The 17717-nt window shown below is 29.4% G+C and overlaps 1 protein-coding gene across 3 annotated transcripts in view; it reads left to right on the top strand.

Moving 5' to 3' along the window:
- LOC112595074 (ABC transporter G family member 20) overlaps positions 1–17717 on the top strand; it is a 58380-nt gene that overhangs the window by 17434 nt on the left and 23229 nt on the right. The window contains exon 1 of one of the 3 annotated variants that reach the window (XM_025340166.1): positions 17280–17623. The exons of the other annotated variants lie outside the window; for them this stretch is intronic. The gene's annotated coding sequence lies outside the window, so the exon portion shown is untranslated. Of the gene's footprint in view, positions 1–17279; positions 17624–17717 lie in introns of those variants that run through there. 3 annotated transcript variants of the gene reach the window in all.

Below are 17717 nucleotides of genomic sequence, written 5' to 3' on the forward strand. Positions count from 1 at the left end.
AATTTGACCAAATTTTGAGGTTTAAAGTAAATACCCTAGTCATGGATAATAGTATTCGTTAATTTTACTGAACTATTATATTATACCTACACATCATTCGATAACGGAAGATGATATAAGACTAAACGGCTGAAAAAAAGTGAACGTAAGTGAAAGGGTAAAAAAGATAACGAAACTGAAACCTTAACAATTTAGTTTTTTAGGAAGGAGGATAATGAAATTAAGTAAATAACATGATATTATTGTATATTACATATTAATCTATTATGAAGTTTTATGTGATAAACTTCGCCATTTATTTTCTCCCAAATATTTAGTCGGTTATTTTTATTTTTATAAGTTATTTCATGATATATTGATTTAGTACATTTTGTATATTATATTTTATTTTTAAGATCCAATTCATCTTCGAAATAATGTCAACAAAAATTGCACTACTAGAAAGTTGACTAATGTTAAAACGTTTATCTTTATTAAATTTAATAAAAATCTGTCACCACCCAAGTCCGGATTGTATACTTTTACATAATATATAATAAATTAACTGAGTATATGCAGCTTTTATCGGTGAAAAATGTGGGCGATTTGTTAACATGGAGTTCACATAGAAAAAAAATGTATTTATATATAAAAGCACATTTTAAAGATTATGTAATATTTATCGTATTTATCAGATTTGAGTGTATTATTTCGCAAAAACCCATGCAGAAAAACCGTATATTTTATCATTTTTACTGTCAATTTTTTTCTTCTTATTTTAAAAGGGATAAAATATTAGATTTCATTTTTTATCTAATCGTTTACCTCTATGATTTGTGTTAAGAAAATGTTTTTGTTAGTTTCATTATATGGCTATTCGTATGATAATATGATTACAATCTAATATATTTATATTGAATTGGACATCGACGATCCATCATAAATAATATTATACTCTACCAATAAAGGATATAATATTTTAAATTACACGTTTAATTTATTTTTATAAATTCTCGTCAATATAATATGTAGGTACGACAGGATCTAAGCGCGTTCTATGCAGAATCATTATGAGTGGAAATTTGTTTTTTCTTAAGTTTTCTATGTACAAGGTTTAGATAGACTTTTTGTGATAACAATTATAAAGGTTTAATTATAGTAAAAAAAATTTAAAATAGCTTTATCTCGAGTTCAAACTGTATTCGTCAAAAATTGTTAGAAATAGTACTATCACAACTATGATATGATCATTTATATTATTCATTTAAGTCTATTATATAAGGTTCTAGTAGGTAAAATAGTAACGGAAATTGACTCATTAGTTCTATGAATGTGTATATCGTGAAGTTAATCATGTAGAAATCATGAAAGATATAACAAATTTATTTAAAAATGATTTTTATCTTAATATAATATTTGTCAGTGTTTTATGCTAACTTTCTCAAACAAATATATTATAGTAGATTATATTATGTTATGTACATATATGTATATATTTCTAGTGTTTAAAATAAATATAATACACGTACCGTAACTATTAATGATTGTACAATGTTTATAATACGATGTTATGTATAATATTAATATACCTACATGTCCTACATGCTTATAAAAAAAAAAGTATCGTTAAGTAGTTGTAATAGTCCTAAATCACTATAAATTGACCTTCGTAGGCTATTCAGAACTGACGTAATCATTCATAAATGTAATCGAATACATTATCAATCAGCATATGAAAATATCGTCTTATCTAAAAAATGTCAACAAAAATGCTAGATTTTTCTATTTCTGTATATTTTTGTGGTTACTGACTAGAATTTAACTTGTGTTACTCTAAATGTTATGTTTATGATATTTATACGTGAATTTTATATATTTTAATGCTATCAAGATAATATTATGTATTAAAATATACAAAAACTAACATTTTATTCTATATTTCAGAATCTATGTTTTATTAAATTAATTTTTCATAGCCATCAATATACTAATTAGACATTAATGATTTTGAATATAAGTTTACAATATTAAATTATGCTTAGTTAAATGCATCTCGTTTAAATGACAACTTCACGGTAATATTTTCCGAGAAATCACTATTCACTAAAATGTGTATGGTTAAAATTAATACAAAACAGAACAATGATAATGTAGGTCAATAGACAAAACTTCTTTTTACAATTTCTTCTACCCATTTCATTTTCTACTTGTGTACGTTAGTATGTATGCTTTTTGTGTTCATATAAGATAAGAAATATAAGTAATTATAACCATATTTTTAAATTATAATTCAGACATTAAATTTTATTTGAAAAAAAAAACACATTAATAATTACTTAGAGCGTCCTTGCTTGTTTTGATTTAATTATAATACTCTCTAAGTAATACATACATATTATTCTATTATATAATTGCCTTAACCATTTGCTGATTGCCCTAAATTATAAAACACGTTTTTATTGATTATAAATCTATATTAGGTAAAACCTTCATTTATTTTAGTGGTTTCTTTTTTTATACTTTTCTTAGCTTAATACAATATGATATAACTACTAAAGTCATCAATTTATTTCACTTAAAAGTTTAGTTATATATATAACCATTATGATTATCTTGTAAAATAAACAAACATTATTTTTTGAAATAGGAAGTAAATGAAATTACTTCTGATTTTGATTTATTTTTTTTTTTTAACATGAAGATGTACTTTAGATTATATTAGTTGTATTCAAGATGTGTATAAGAATGTTAAGTATTTTTACATGGTTATTATTTCATTGTGTAAAAGAAATTCAACCGTCAAGTTACATTGTTAAAGACGTAATTTATGTTAAAGTTAAATCAGTTTCTGTGTTTTTAATTTTATTTTAAAATTACTCAAATTATAATTAAGTTAACAATATAGTTTTAGTGTTTAATTTAATATATTAAAAATGTATATATTTATTGACTTTATTAATTGAAATGAAAAATAGCCATCACGTAAAAATCAATATGAACATTGAATGTGCGAAAAAATTTAACGAGTTATTTGCAAGCATATTGTAAGGTTATTTTACGATAACATGATTTAAAATAATAATATAACTTGAAGGTTAGAAGTATTATTTTAATAAACGATTGTGGTAATACATAATAACGTCGATATTATATTCATATTTTATTCCCATACCTGGTAACTAAAAATATCACTTATGTTTGATAATTAAACGAGTAAATGGCCTACAGGCTACAATATTTAATATGTTTTACTTCAGTAAAAAGAATATAAATAAAGGTTGTGCGAATACACTTAAATTTATAAGTAAATACTGTGTTTAAAATCCTTTAAGTATCTACACAATATTTATCGTATTATAACAACTAATATTGTTATATTTGTTTTACATTAAGAAACTCAGTATGTAACTGATGAATTTTGTAATTGTTGGAAAGCAACTGAACAACGTTTAATTAAATAAACCAAAGGAATGTTTTAATCCAAAGAGATAATAAATAACCTTCGTACAGAACTATACTAAATATAAAAATAAATACAGATGAGGACATCTATTACAATATATGTCATAATATATGGTTTTATGATTTATTATTTTTATATATCTAAGAGTTAAACGTAATGGACATTATACACGATAATTTGCAAATGTCATCAAATTTAATTAACAACTATAGTCAAGTACAATAATTACTTTTGATTTATGTTTGACTAAATAAGCATTTCCTCGTGGAAAACATATATAATTTAATTGAACCACGTTGAAGTATTAGTTTTTAGTCGATTTTTCAATAATATTAAACACATTATTAATGATAAATGGACGTTTAAGATTTTTAATTAATTTGAACATGTATAAAAAATAAGTGTGGGGCTATACTATGTCTAATATATTACATATAAAATAATTACATACAATAAACAATTTTTGCGTACATGGTAAATTTGACTTTTAAGAACGTTTTTATGACTATTGCATACTTTAAACATAACATTCTAGAAAAAATTTATGTTTCAAAAACTAATTTCTATTGTATATGTTAAAAAATAAATTAATTAAACGATAATTTTCTTCAACTACAACGATTTATTATTTATTTATTGTTTATTGAAGTATACGTTTCGAATGACTCCTCAATAAACAACTGAAGACAAACACGTTATAATATGTCATCTATATCAGTACAATAAATATATAAAAGTGTACCTACCGTAATACACGACAGGGTTAGGGCCAATTATATTACGGATAATTTTATCTTTAACTCCTTGTTTTGAAAATTGTATATGATTTCACTGCAGTAGGTGTTTTCAACACGATTTATAAGTAATTACCACAATATAATAATTCACCTAAAATAGTGAATGACCGAATTATTAGATAAAATGGTATTGTATTTACACAATTGCGTGTACGGTACCACAGTAATTTAGGTTAATTTCAAATGTACCCGTGTATAAATTATCACGGATAATACTGTTTTACCCTTGGATTGAAGTGCTTCATGTTGATCAAGTCTGTTTTAAATTAATTTATGTAGATATTTTCTGTTATAAAAACATGTATTGTTTTACTTCATAGTATACAGTATACAAATAACTAATAATAATATTAAAGATTATATCGGTACTATAAATCATAAGGGATACTTAAAGAATTTTATAAAGTTCACAATGTAGAGATGATCTACTTTTCTACGAAAATCGACCTTCCCGTTAATCGCAGTCTGTTTATCGAGAGTATTTAATAATATATATTTCTGTTTTCAAGTATCATAACTTTCAGTGTTACTATTACTTAGTAAACATATCTTAAGTTATTAAAAATTGTAATAATTTTCAAAATAATTCAAAATTAAACAAAAATAGCTAGTTGATCGATTATTATAATTAAATATAATTTTAAAATAACACATCGGAGTAAAAAAGTTAAAATTACTTCTATAAGTTGTATTAGTTGTGTTTAATTGAATCTGTTGATGTTAAGTTTATTATGGATTGTATCATTTCATTTTATTCCATGTTATCATTTTCATGAACACGCGACTGTGCGTTCCACAGTTGCAGCATTTGTCGGCGGAGGCTTACCATGCCTTCGTTTACGACCGGAAAGTTGTATGATCTTATCAGTTCATGTTTTCTAAGAGAATCAAAATTTAAAACTCTTGATGCAAGTACAATGTGCATGCAATGACTCACGGGCATTTGTTGTGTGTGTAAATTTTCTAAAGATGCAAGTTCCCAAAGTTTTGGAGAATAAATAAAATCATCAGAACTATATGTTTTTACAAAGAAATCATCAAATTTTTATAATCTTTCATCAATCGGACACTTGTCTATAAAGTCTTTGACGAAATAATTATTCACGTCTTCCGGATTCAAAAATAATAAGTCAAATATATTATATAACTATTTACTAATTTTAGATGACTTATCTCCATATACACTTGATAAGTCAATTATTCTTGTATTTTACGTTCTGAAAATCGTGCTAAAAATGTACCAGGAAAGAAAAAATAATCTCAAGTCTGCGCTTTTTGACTATTATATAAAAAATGTGTAAAAAAAAAAAATTGCGCAGTTATTGAAAGTTCTATCCGTAAAAACGCTATCAACTGTTGACAACAAAATCCTAAAATTTGATTCACATGAAAATATTTTTTTATTTCTTTTTACGTCATTTATCAATAAAAATATTTCATTTTGTTTAGTTTTCATGGCAGTTAAGTTTAAGTACGTTATGGGAATCTTTTATATTAGTAAGAATATGAAATATAATTTTTTATCATTTTCCATGTATATATTTTTTTTTACTGATTCTATTAGTAACGGATATTATTACTATTTTGTTTGATTTCAGCTAGAATAATTTTCTTTGGTCGTGAACTTCTATATTCAAAAGCTTTACATTTGTATGATGTGTTTATCACTTGCTTTTTTAACGCTTAACTGAAATATTCTTCATGATTGTGCTGTGGTGTATTTGTATTGACATTTATTGTGATGATTCTATTTGTGTAAACTTGTGATTAACAGTTTTTAGTTTGATACCACTAACTGACTTATAAGTCTTTTATTACACTAACCAATTCCAAATTTAAAATCAACTGCTTTTACCACAATTACTTTCAATAATTATATTTTCGATTATGCTGATTCCACTTCAACAAACTTCAACAAAAACTAAAATGGAATAGATGTTGTAAAATTGATAATACATAAAATCATGAAATTTTATTTTTTTTAATAATTATTATTAGTTGTCTTCGTATATATTGCGAATTAAATCTTTCCTCTCTTCTATTAATAAAGAAAAAGCATGGTTTTGAATATATTATATATTTAAATTTTTACAATAAGAAGTTACTAAAATCTAAAAACCTATACTTTTGGTTGCGAAAAACGAAAATATATGTTAATTTACTGGTGGTAAACGGATAGGTAAATTTTGGCGGAAACGGTGACCGGTCCCCAATCAAAGTTAACAAAAAGATTGAAAATTTGTGTTCTATATAACCATGGTGTAAATTATATAAAAATGATGTTACTTTATTATATACGTACTTATATATCACATTTGAAATAAAGCATTGTAATAAATTAAAAATTTTAATAGGTTTAAAGAATTACAAAAAAAAAAAAAAACATTTAAAAAAAGTTTAAAATAAAAAATAACTGTTTCTTTTTTCAATACTACATATAACTGCTATCTTCTAATATTTGGTGAAAACAAATCAATAAGTTAATATTAACTTGATAATATGTTAATTTTAATTTTTTTTAATATCAAAATACATACAATGAAATTGGAAAAGTTATTTCAGAAAATATTACTTCTATTCATTCACAATTTCGTTTTCTTTATACTATTTAACAATTGAAAAAAATTTAAAACCGTGCATGACGAATTATTTTTAGGCGAAAAATGCAATGAATTAAGTTCTACGTCGGTATTTGAACTAAATTTTAACTCACGTAGTTTGTAATATACACAAATTTATTTTATACAATATTCATGTGTCGTTCTAAAACATAATTATACTTGTTAAAAAAGTAATTATAATTTGTTTGTTTCTAAATATCTCGGTGTTTTATAATTTTATTTTATTTATATTTTGTTTACAGCAAAATAAATTGCTATTTTGTATTTATATTTTTGGTTATTAACATATATAAGTCTGTTAATTGTATTGTAATATTTGAATTTTAATAGACTTAAAATAAACTTAGAATATATTCATCATACAAAATTAAAAAAATTACAAACTCGTTCACACAAGACGGTAGTAACTAGTAAATGGTCGGTCGTGATGATCAGAGGTATGTTATTTCAAAACATGTTTACTCGGACAAATTATAAGTCATAATACGAAACGGAGCTTACTGGTTGATGACCCGAAATTCGTAATGCTAGACAATTTGTTTTCGATAATAACAAGAAATAATTCGTTGGGAAATATCGTCGTAAACAGCATCCGTACGGGCTTTCTACCGGTTTGTGTATTTATACTTATACTTACGTACTTAAGGAATTCGATATAGTAATAATATTATTGATGCATAATCCGTGGTTCGAGGAAATTTATTGAGTTGTGCCACGTGCGAACGTCGATCATAGAAGTTATATCATTATTTTTTGACATGAAAACCGTGTTTAGTACTAATACGTACATGATGTATTCTATATTTTTTGAACTTCTTTTATTTTTTTTAATAGCTTTTGTTTACAGCTCGATGATTGCAGTGTAATATCGCGAACGACAATAATATAATAATATCGTAATGTGCGCTCGTAAATACTCGGACAGAACGTTATTATCGCGTACAGCGTTTCTACAGTTTTGATGTTCGGCTGTATTCATTTTGTTTCATAGTGTATTTTCTATCAGCGAATAATGCATAACCCCTACAAACCATCAGTATATTTTTGGAGTTAACAACATCGCGCGTTCTTTGCGCAATCAAAATATACTGCAAACCGTTCGAAAGCATTCGTGTGCCTTGCCACAATGTCATGACGACGAGATTATGATAAAAATAATGTAATCCACGAAGAACAGATGATATTTGTACAAGCAGCACTCGGCTGTTTCTTCAGTTTAAACAATTCTCTTTTCATATTTTAGCCCAAGCCAATTACACGTCATTTTATTTTGTTTAAAAAATTACGTCAGGCATAATAATTATACGATGACCGTATTTTTTTTTGACACAATGTAATATTACAATTCATAAAGTTGAGATGAGCGCGTTTGAGCGTGTTAACGAAAAGAGACTCGCTCTGAGAGGACCTCAACCTCTCATTTTATATTCGGGGGCTTGTGCTGTACCAAAGTAGCCAGAGGGCAGTTATGATGATTTCATCAAACGGTATGTAAATACCTGACTGATGAAATATGTAAGTAAATTCAATGAAACATTAAAAAAAATAATTAAATACACTGCGGATTATTCATAAACTATCTTTTTTTCTGCGGGCCAAGTAGTGTGTTATGAAAATTGGTCGCCGGACCGTAGCGTTAAAAAAGCTCCCGAGTAAAACTGTATCTGGTCTTTTTGAACAAGCTGTATACACAAACAGCTGCTGCTGATGTGATACTATTATTGTTATTATAATGATATCCGGTCACAATATTGTTTTCAGCGCCGTATAACCTTCTGCGGCGTCGTCAACACGGGTCGCCGACACTTCAACCGTGCTGTTGAGGGCTTTCAGTAAACACGTCATGATATACATTTATATATATATTTATATTTAACATGGGTGTATACATACGTGATGAAAGACAGACTACGATCTTAAAAATATGATACATGTTATTAATTATTATTATTATTATTACGTCATTCAGTCGGACAGCGGCATGTTATTGAATTTTTCTCGTATTATTTCTACTGGACGATCGTGTAGTCAGGTAACGCGTGTATAGCTTTTATAAGAAATGGGACGAACGTGGACTTTCACGGCCCTGGAACAAAATATTACAACACAATAATAATATTAAAGCTTCGAACCCATTGAATATGGATTGCGATCGGTCGTATAATATTTAATATAATGAATATAAGTAGTGACGTAGACACGTGCCGGCCACATACATATTTTCCCAGACGAATGCACAAGAAGACGCAACAACTATAACATAATATAATATATGTATATTAAATTCACACACACGCACACACACACATGACCGGGACGACTATATTATAAATATATATAGGTTTCCGAAGGCGGCGGTGGCAAAAAGTGAAAGTACTATCAGACGTAGTGACCGTGAAGGTAATTCGATAATAATTCGGTTTCGAGGCAACGGCGCACATATCTATGGCGAAAGCTCTTTTTCCTCTCTTGTGTCGTCATTGGTTTTTTCTCCGTCTTATTATGTTATATTATTACATTTGTTGCCGTGGTAGCACTCCAGTGATTCTTATATAGTTTCCTCGCTTTGTTTTTCCCGTGGTCTTTGCTTTTTATTGACGGTCGATGTTCCGGCACAATGTCTTGCACTATTTCTAGCTGTACTCGGATAACGTTCAGTGTACAACAATTATAATATTATACGTCACGTGCGAGCATTATAAAAACGTTTTTGTCATTTGCCATATTCGCGAGAATAAAGAGTTTTGCGCAACAGTTGCCGCCAAAAAGGGTTTCGCCTTGTAAACTATTAGTGTTATTAGTATATAACGACAATGACGATACACACGATGGTTATTTAACACCTCGTCGTAAGTCATTTGGAATAAAACACACAGACCATTGTGCCGCGTGTCAATACAAGCGATGCGATATTAATCATTTATATACGCGATAAGTGTTAAAATGAAATGAATGTGTCGGCATTGGTTTGAATACCGTTTCCATTTGTCGAGTTCCCGTGGTTAGTTTTCAACGAATTACAAACTATACAAACATAATATTACATATTATGTACATACTACGTATACATCACAGATTATAAGCTTTCGATTTATGTTTAATAAAAACTACCGATAAAAGTATATTAAACCGTGATATTTGAACGTATATAACATTGAGTTATGTTAGTTATTTCATCGAACAGCAACATACTTTAATGTAACGTGCGTTTCGCCAGTACCGCCCAATTTAAAATGTTATATGGTTTTGCATGAATATCACCTGGATTCACACGTGTCTAATTAATGAGAAAAAACTATTTATCGGGTTTGCGCGTTTCGTAATCATCCAAGGAAGAAATTTTATAAAAATTCAAATACCTGCTAAAATTTAGCATACAACTATCACGGTTAATACATAATGGTAGTGAATATTAGATGGTAATTTTAAACTATATTAAGTAATATTTACACCTTATAAATAAATTTAATTTCAAATGTTTCAATTTCAATCGGTTAGATGAAAAAAAAAAGAAATAAAAATATTTGATGAATTTAAAAATCTATTTTCAAACTGTTGAACAAATACACTCGCTTATTGCAAAAGTAACAATTTTCACTGTTCTTAAATATAATCGAGTTATACAATGGCTAAAGAGAAGATTTTCATCAATCGTACGAGTACATATACACTTGAAATAATGACAAATGTGCTTTCCTTTGTGTAGGGTCCGACCTCATTTTACGTTGGTTTTCAAAAGGATTATTGATTTATATATATTTCCAGTTCTACAAACTAAAGTAAAACGTTTTGTTTGATACAAACTTTAAATAATAACACTGTTGGTTAAAGTAAGTTTTTTAGTTTTTATATAGATACGTCATCTAACACTTTGACAATATAAATAATTACGCTTCCTATTTTTAAATAGAAATAAATATATGTTTGGAGCAACTAAACTTTGTGAGTTTATTGCATTTTACAAAACGACTTAAATGGTAACAAAATAACAAAAATATAAAATATTGTATAGTAATATATAATAAATTATTCCATACTGTTTAAACGTTGGTATTTCAATATTTATTATAGTTGTACTTAATTGAGCAATTATCTATAAAAACAAATCGCCTGTACAACTAAACTATATATTATTGAAGTAGGTAACTCTAAAAGTTATTCATTTATGATTAAGAAACAATAAAAAACACGCATATTCGAATTTTACCGAACTTAATATGTGTAATGTGTATAATTCGTTTACGACAGCAGATACCGAATAATGTATGAACGCGTATATAATGGTCGTGTAAGCCCTCAAGAAATTGATTTATAAAACGTTTAATTGTTTGCTCCATTTTGGATCCAACACACTCATTGTTTCACGTGATCCGGATAAATTCGACCTGAATGTAAAATGTCGATGTACGAACAAAAGTAGCGATCCCGGACGGATAATAATATTTATAGAACGACGTAAATAATAATGTGATATGGGTATAGATGTACAGTATTTTATACGATATGTGTAGTATGTATGACATACGTGAAGTGATAAACGATCGACTCAAACACACGAGGGAAAACTTCGTCGACAGCATTACGACGGCCAAGTCAACCCCATCAGCTGTATATCCACAGTCCAACAATTCGCTGCCTGATATTTCGTTTTTGGCTTTCGGCATACAAAAATATGAATTTATTTCAAAGGCAGGCATACGTCAAAAACGCTCAAACTGAAGCTAACAAAATTAGACGCATGTGGTAACTGTTTAAGGATTACCCCGATCGAAATCGCATCGCTGGACTGGAAAACGTTTCACGCCGTTCCTGCCTATGTCTCACGCCAAGACGTTCGTTGTCGTCATTCGATTTACGATCGACGTGCAACATTAAATTATTATAATATTGAATGCTGACCTCTGCGACACCACGACATTGGATCATTGCGATTTCAATCACAATATTATTATCGTGACGACCGCGGTTGTATTATAAATAGGTTCGTATATGTTCCTCGGCCGCTTAACGCCGAAGTCCGATAGCCGACGTATGTCCAAATAACGGGCGTACCTACCTAGTATGATTTCCATTCACGGCGTGTGCCGGGAAAACACTGAAAGTGGGTCAAGTGGATATTATTTGTATTGTCCGATTTCCCTGTACAGCAACGACCCCGACAGCCACGTCTAACGTATAGTTTTCCGTTGGGAGGGAAATATACATAAAATCGTTCAAACACATACGCTGCAGGCTACAAGTCAACATGAGACATGTTTATACATGTACCTATCATATTGTGCGATAAAATATAGACACGTGAAATAAATAATATGTTTATCAAAGAGTAATGTGAAAACAGGGGGTGGGGAACTACTCAGACAACTATTTGTATAAAATTGTCTGCTGTAAAATTCATACCGTAATATTAGCCGTGGAGACCTTCACGTGACGCTTTCACCCGTGGCCAGGTACCAGCTATATTATAATACAGTGGTCAAAACGTCATAATTTGTGCGAGTTCACGAGAAAAATCGTAGACGGTTTTATTATATTTTCTTTCATTTTTGTTGGCCCATCGACGAATGGACGTTTTCCTATACACGCGATGATCTCGCCTAATCCGGGTGACGAAAATTACGTATTTTGAGCACCCTTGTCGTCGACGTGACCATCATATTATGCAACTTGCGTGCCGAAGAATGTCGTTTTACGAACGGACACGGTCGTCGTCGTCGTCTCGTGTCGATCGGTCTCCGGGCTACGAAAACTATAAATATAAATATAAGTATATATATATTATCATCATCATCATCATCGTTATCGTCGTCGTAGAATAATTTGAAATGCTACACACGCACACTCGTGTCGGCAATCACGTATATGCAGGATTACAAAGTGGCGGTTGTAAACTGTGGAAAAATCGATGGCAATATTACTGATATCAATAAGCTGACTGGCGATATCGTGAATTAAAATATTATAGTAGCATAACGTTGCAGTGGGAGAACGCGGTAGTCGCGGTATAGTATTGGTCTCGGTCGTCGTTGACGTCATCGTAAACATAGCGGCATTATGATGATAGCGCTATACATAATATAGTGTCGCGATAAATAGTTACGACGGTGGCTATATATTTATAATTGTTAATTAAAAATGGACGGAGTGAAAAATTATTAAAATCATATTACATTTAGTTGTATCGTTCTCGTCGGAAAAATGCTATTATTCTACGTGTCACTACCCGTGACTGTCGCACGGACTGTAACAACTCGTTTCAACACCAGCTACACCTCAATTTTTCCATCGGAGTACAAGCGACTCGATTTGAAATATAAACATTATTGTCGGCAAAACACGACATTTTATCGGACCGTCGAATATGACCCGGTATGACTCTGGATAAACTCTAAATAATCACGTAATACTAAAATAATATTACAACTGTAGGTGTATACCTACTACTGATACTACTGATACACACGCCAACGTACGTATCGCTTAAATATTATTACTGTTACCGCTTTTCTGTTCTCTGGATCTCTGATCAAGAACTGCAGTTTCGAATATAACTAACCGGATTCGTTCGTTATTGTCGTTGTAAATTACTTACGTGCTTGACGTCATGATTTTTTAAGTTATTTTTATAGTTAATCTAGGTACCTATAGTAATAATAAATAGTACCTATTTATATTTGAACAAGAAATATACTAACAAATTGATTTACATCGTCGAGCTGATACCATTACTGTTAATGATAAATACTACAACGGTTCTCGTTGAATTATTTATGGCGTTAAACGAACTTACACACGATATTCGTAAAAGTCGTCAACCCCACTAAAGCAGCGAAGTATTATTGGGTTTCACGATGATAATTCAGCGTACCTATACAGCGACAATGTTGAAAATGTCGGCTTACCATGAAAGGCTGTTAAATGAATCGCTATTAGCCGTTCACGGACCAGTAATCGCGTATGGGGATGTACGAAAACTGATTAATTATTATCGAGTATAATAAAATAAAGTTACCTGCCTATAACGTATCGAGTTCAAACCAGATGGCTTAAACATCCGTTTGACATGGTATTTATAAGGATCCGGTCTACTCGTGTTCTCCAAATATTAACAACACTTTAAAATCCTACAACAGTCGATAGTACATTATAATTTACGATCGTGTACGCACATAATATTATATTTATTTAAACGTAATGTCATCGCAGTAAATTATTACACAGTATCGACAGTGGTGCACACGTATGTACGCGTAAGCGTGTACAAGCTTGCGCGCGGGCGCGTGTGTGCGCGCGCATGTGCTTAAGTCTTATACAACAATAATTCTGGTTGTAGTGTTGTCCACTACAAATGTTCAAAAGTGAAAACTATTGAATGGTATTTAGACGAAACAAATATTGCGCAACCCAATAATATTTATTTTTGTAATAATTAATTATATTACGTTTTATGTAACGCTTCGGCAACGTACACTGTCGTCGCGGTGCATACAGCCCGACCTACACTGAGTACTTCAAGACGTATGCACTGCTGTAGGTATGGAATTTATTTCACTCAACGTTTGTTGAAATAGATGAACGATAAAATATTGCCAAGCCCGCAACGGAAACGATAATAGAAAACTCGGATAATCGCAGATCGCCGCGGGCTTGCGTCTTTTTTATGCGTTTCGAATTTCCATTAAGTTTTAAAATAATATTATGCATTATCAAATGACTGTGCCGTAAACTCACTTCGCGTCGCCAATATCTTTACATCGAACTTTAACGCCGTTTCAATCGATTTAGAGGCGAGGAAACGAAATTCCAAACGCATCCGCCCGCTTGCACACTAAATAATAATATAATTTCGTCATGTCACACGTGTATCCGCACGCTGTACATGATAACGTCATTATATTCACACAAATTCATGAAATATAATTTATTTATAATGTGAGATTATTTTATTATTCTATTGTTGAAGCCTGTAATGTTAAAGTATCAGTGAATAACATCAGTAGGTTAAGTACTAATGTATTATTAAGTAACAACGACTTTTTTAGTGAAAACTATGAAGTTTTATTAAAAACATTTTGTTCTTAAATTATTTGTGTGTGCGTACCAATAGAAATTGTTCGTCTCAAAATAAAACAATGTCAGTATAGTTATTTACGTTTCCTTGACGGTTTAAACTATTATACATAGGTATAGTATTTCTTCTCGTATTACATAAACACTAGAGTAGTTCACTCGTTTAATGCTCATTATAATTCATAATATTATATTGTTACATGTTAATAATTCGACTAAACACATAACATGCATTTTACTTAATTACGCTATTTCTCAAATAAATCTTCGTGTTGAGTATTTGACGAGCAAATCGAGTAGTTGTACAAAGCATTTCGTACAGATCAATCGCTTTTACACGGCAGAATTATCAAGTGTTATATACTTATATACATTACCGTGTCTTCTTTAAATAGTGTTTTCATTTTTAAAATTTTAAAAATAGATACACAAAATAAATTTATCTATACGCGAGCAAGTTAATTCACCGAATAAACCAATAGTTTATTGGTTTATTAAATTTGATTTAATCATTAACCGACTTAAATGACAACTTATGATTTTGATATGAATTTTTCACCGCATAAATTTTTTATGTCAAGTAAAAAGTCAAAAACTAAACACCTAAAAATTTAAAATTTAACCTCCATTATAGGACGGTAAAACTATAAATATTGCTTGTTAAAATAGTTAAGTTATAAAATAGGTATTTATATACATAGGTAACAAATAGAAAATTATTGAATTAATTACTTATTTTTAAAAATGTTTTGTGGTTTTCATTTGAATTTTACTATAAACTTATATTTATAGGTACCTACAACCTATTGAAACATTTCAGCTAGAAATATTAAATTACATATTATAAAAAAAATGTCACTATTTGATGAACAAATGAATTGATCATATCATAAGCTCATTTGTCAGCAACCAAAACATAATTTTGCAAGGTTGATATATATTTTTTATCGGCAAGTTTTAATCTTTGTACAATGAAATTATATAAAAACTTTATACTAACAAAATCCAACAATTTTTTGGAAAAATTCTTTTTTTCATAAAATTATATGATGCAATGCGGAAGTACATTATTTTATAATTAATATTATACAATATAAAAAACAACTTATTCGTTTACCTTATACATGTATTCAAATCATATGTCAAATGGATTTACTATAAATACAAATTTAATTATACTATAATTATAATAATATATTCCAGAATAAAAACGTCGGAATAATTATTTTATAATCACTTCACGCTGTTTGTTAATAATAATAAAAAATATTTACCTATAATAATTATTATTTTGAAACATAATATACGTAAATATAAATAACAACATTAGTTTAATAATATTTTATGTCTTTAATGATGAGTAATAGTAATATAATACTGCCCTAGAATTTGTTATTTTACTTAGATTTTTATCATTACCTACCAAATTTCAGAAGATCAAATTACAATTCCTAGTTGAAATAATCAAAACCTTCCTTACATTCGTAAGTTTTATGTAATTGAACGGTCGGTAAATAAAAACGTGTTAATGATTACACTATTTTGTAAAATAAAAGTTCTACGCGATTTCCACTATTATAATTTTTGATACTAGTATTTTTTTTTGATTTTAAACTATCTAATAAAAATGAAAAAAATAGTACAGTCAATGTATACACGGAAAGAGGTTACTTTTTAAATTCTGAAAATTACTTATTTATGACTAATTCGCTTTTAATTTAAAATGATTCATTAATTCAATATCACAAAAATACTAATTTTAAATTGCAACGAAAAGATAAGTTCAATTTAGTTAAAATTAATTTATAATTTAAATTCTAGATAACATTTACGTCGAATAACAATTTTTTTTTTCTAAATAGCTTTTCGGAGTTATCGTAAATCGGTCATGTACGTGGTACAAAATATAATACCGGCATGAACAATACCGTATTATTGATCATCCCAATCAATAATTACCCAGGTATTTTAATCGAAATCGATAAACCATACAGCTGTTTATATACGTATAGTGGACTTGTAGGTGTAGTACATCATCATCATGATGAATCGAAGACTCAAAGACATGCAATATTAATAAATTACATTACGGGTCGTGTATAATGCAGGTAGGTAGATAGACACCGTGTTATTATGTGGACTTGGGCGCTTCTTCGTGTTGTTAACGTGTACGTACACACACGATAAAATACAGACGGGGGGTCACACACGATAGTGGAAAAACACATAGTCAACTGTGTTATACTATTCGTCGCTCGGACGAAGAAAGGAAAAAAAAATGGTGGGGTCCATCGAGGAAGGCATTGTGGTCGATGGCACTGTCGTTCTTTCCTAACCACCATAGTAGTTACCTATTGTCGTCGGCCGCGGTCCGTCCCCGGTACGTTCACTTTTCGTTATTTTTAAATTTTATTTATACTGAATTCGTTTAGTTTATACGAATATTTTTTCTCGTTGATCGTTTTCGGCCATTCAGTTTTTATTTTTTTTCGCCGTCTAAAATAATTATTATTGTCCGTGCAACACAATAAAATATTTCCCGATAAAATCACGTACGTGCGTTTTAAATAAAAAATGTGCGTTCCATGTTTGCCGAGTAATTAGTGTCTCCGAATCATATCATCATACGTACTGCATACTCCACACCGCGAACGTTTCCTGCGGTGACTCGGCCGTGCACCATCGTTGTCAAAGTTTGTATTTCATTTCTGCCAGTCCAGTCTCGTAAAAAACCACACATAATATCCGTAGTTTAATGTCGATCGAGTCTTGTTTTGCATAAAAAGT

This window comes from Melanaphis sacchari, unplaced genomic scaffold (genome assembly GCF_002803265.2).
Source record: "Melanaphis sacchari strain LSU unplaced genomic scaffold, SCAv2.0 Contig24_pilon_pilon, whole genome shotgun sequence".
In the NCBI taxonomy this organism is placed as follows: domain Eukaryota; kingdom Metazoa; phylum Arthropoda; class Insecta; order Hemiptera; family Aphididae; genus Melanaphis; species Melanaphis sacchari.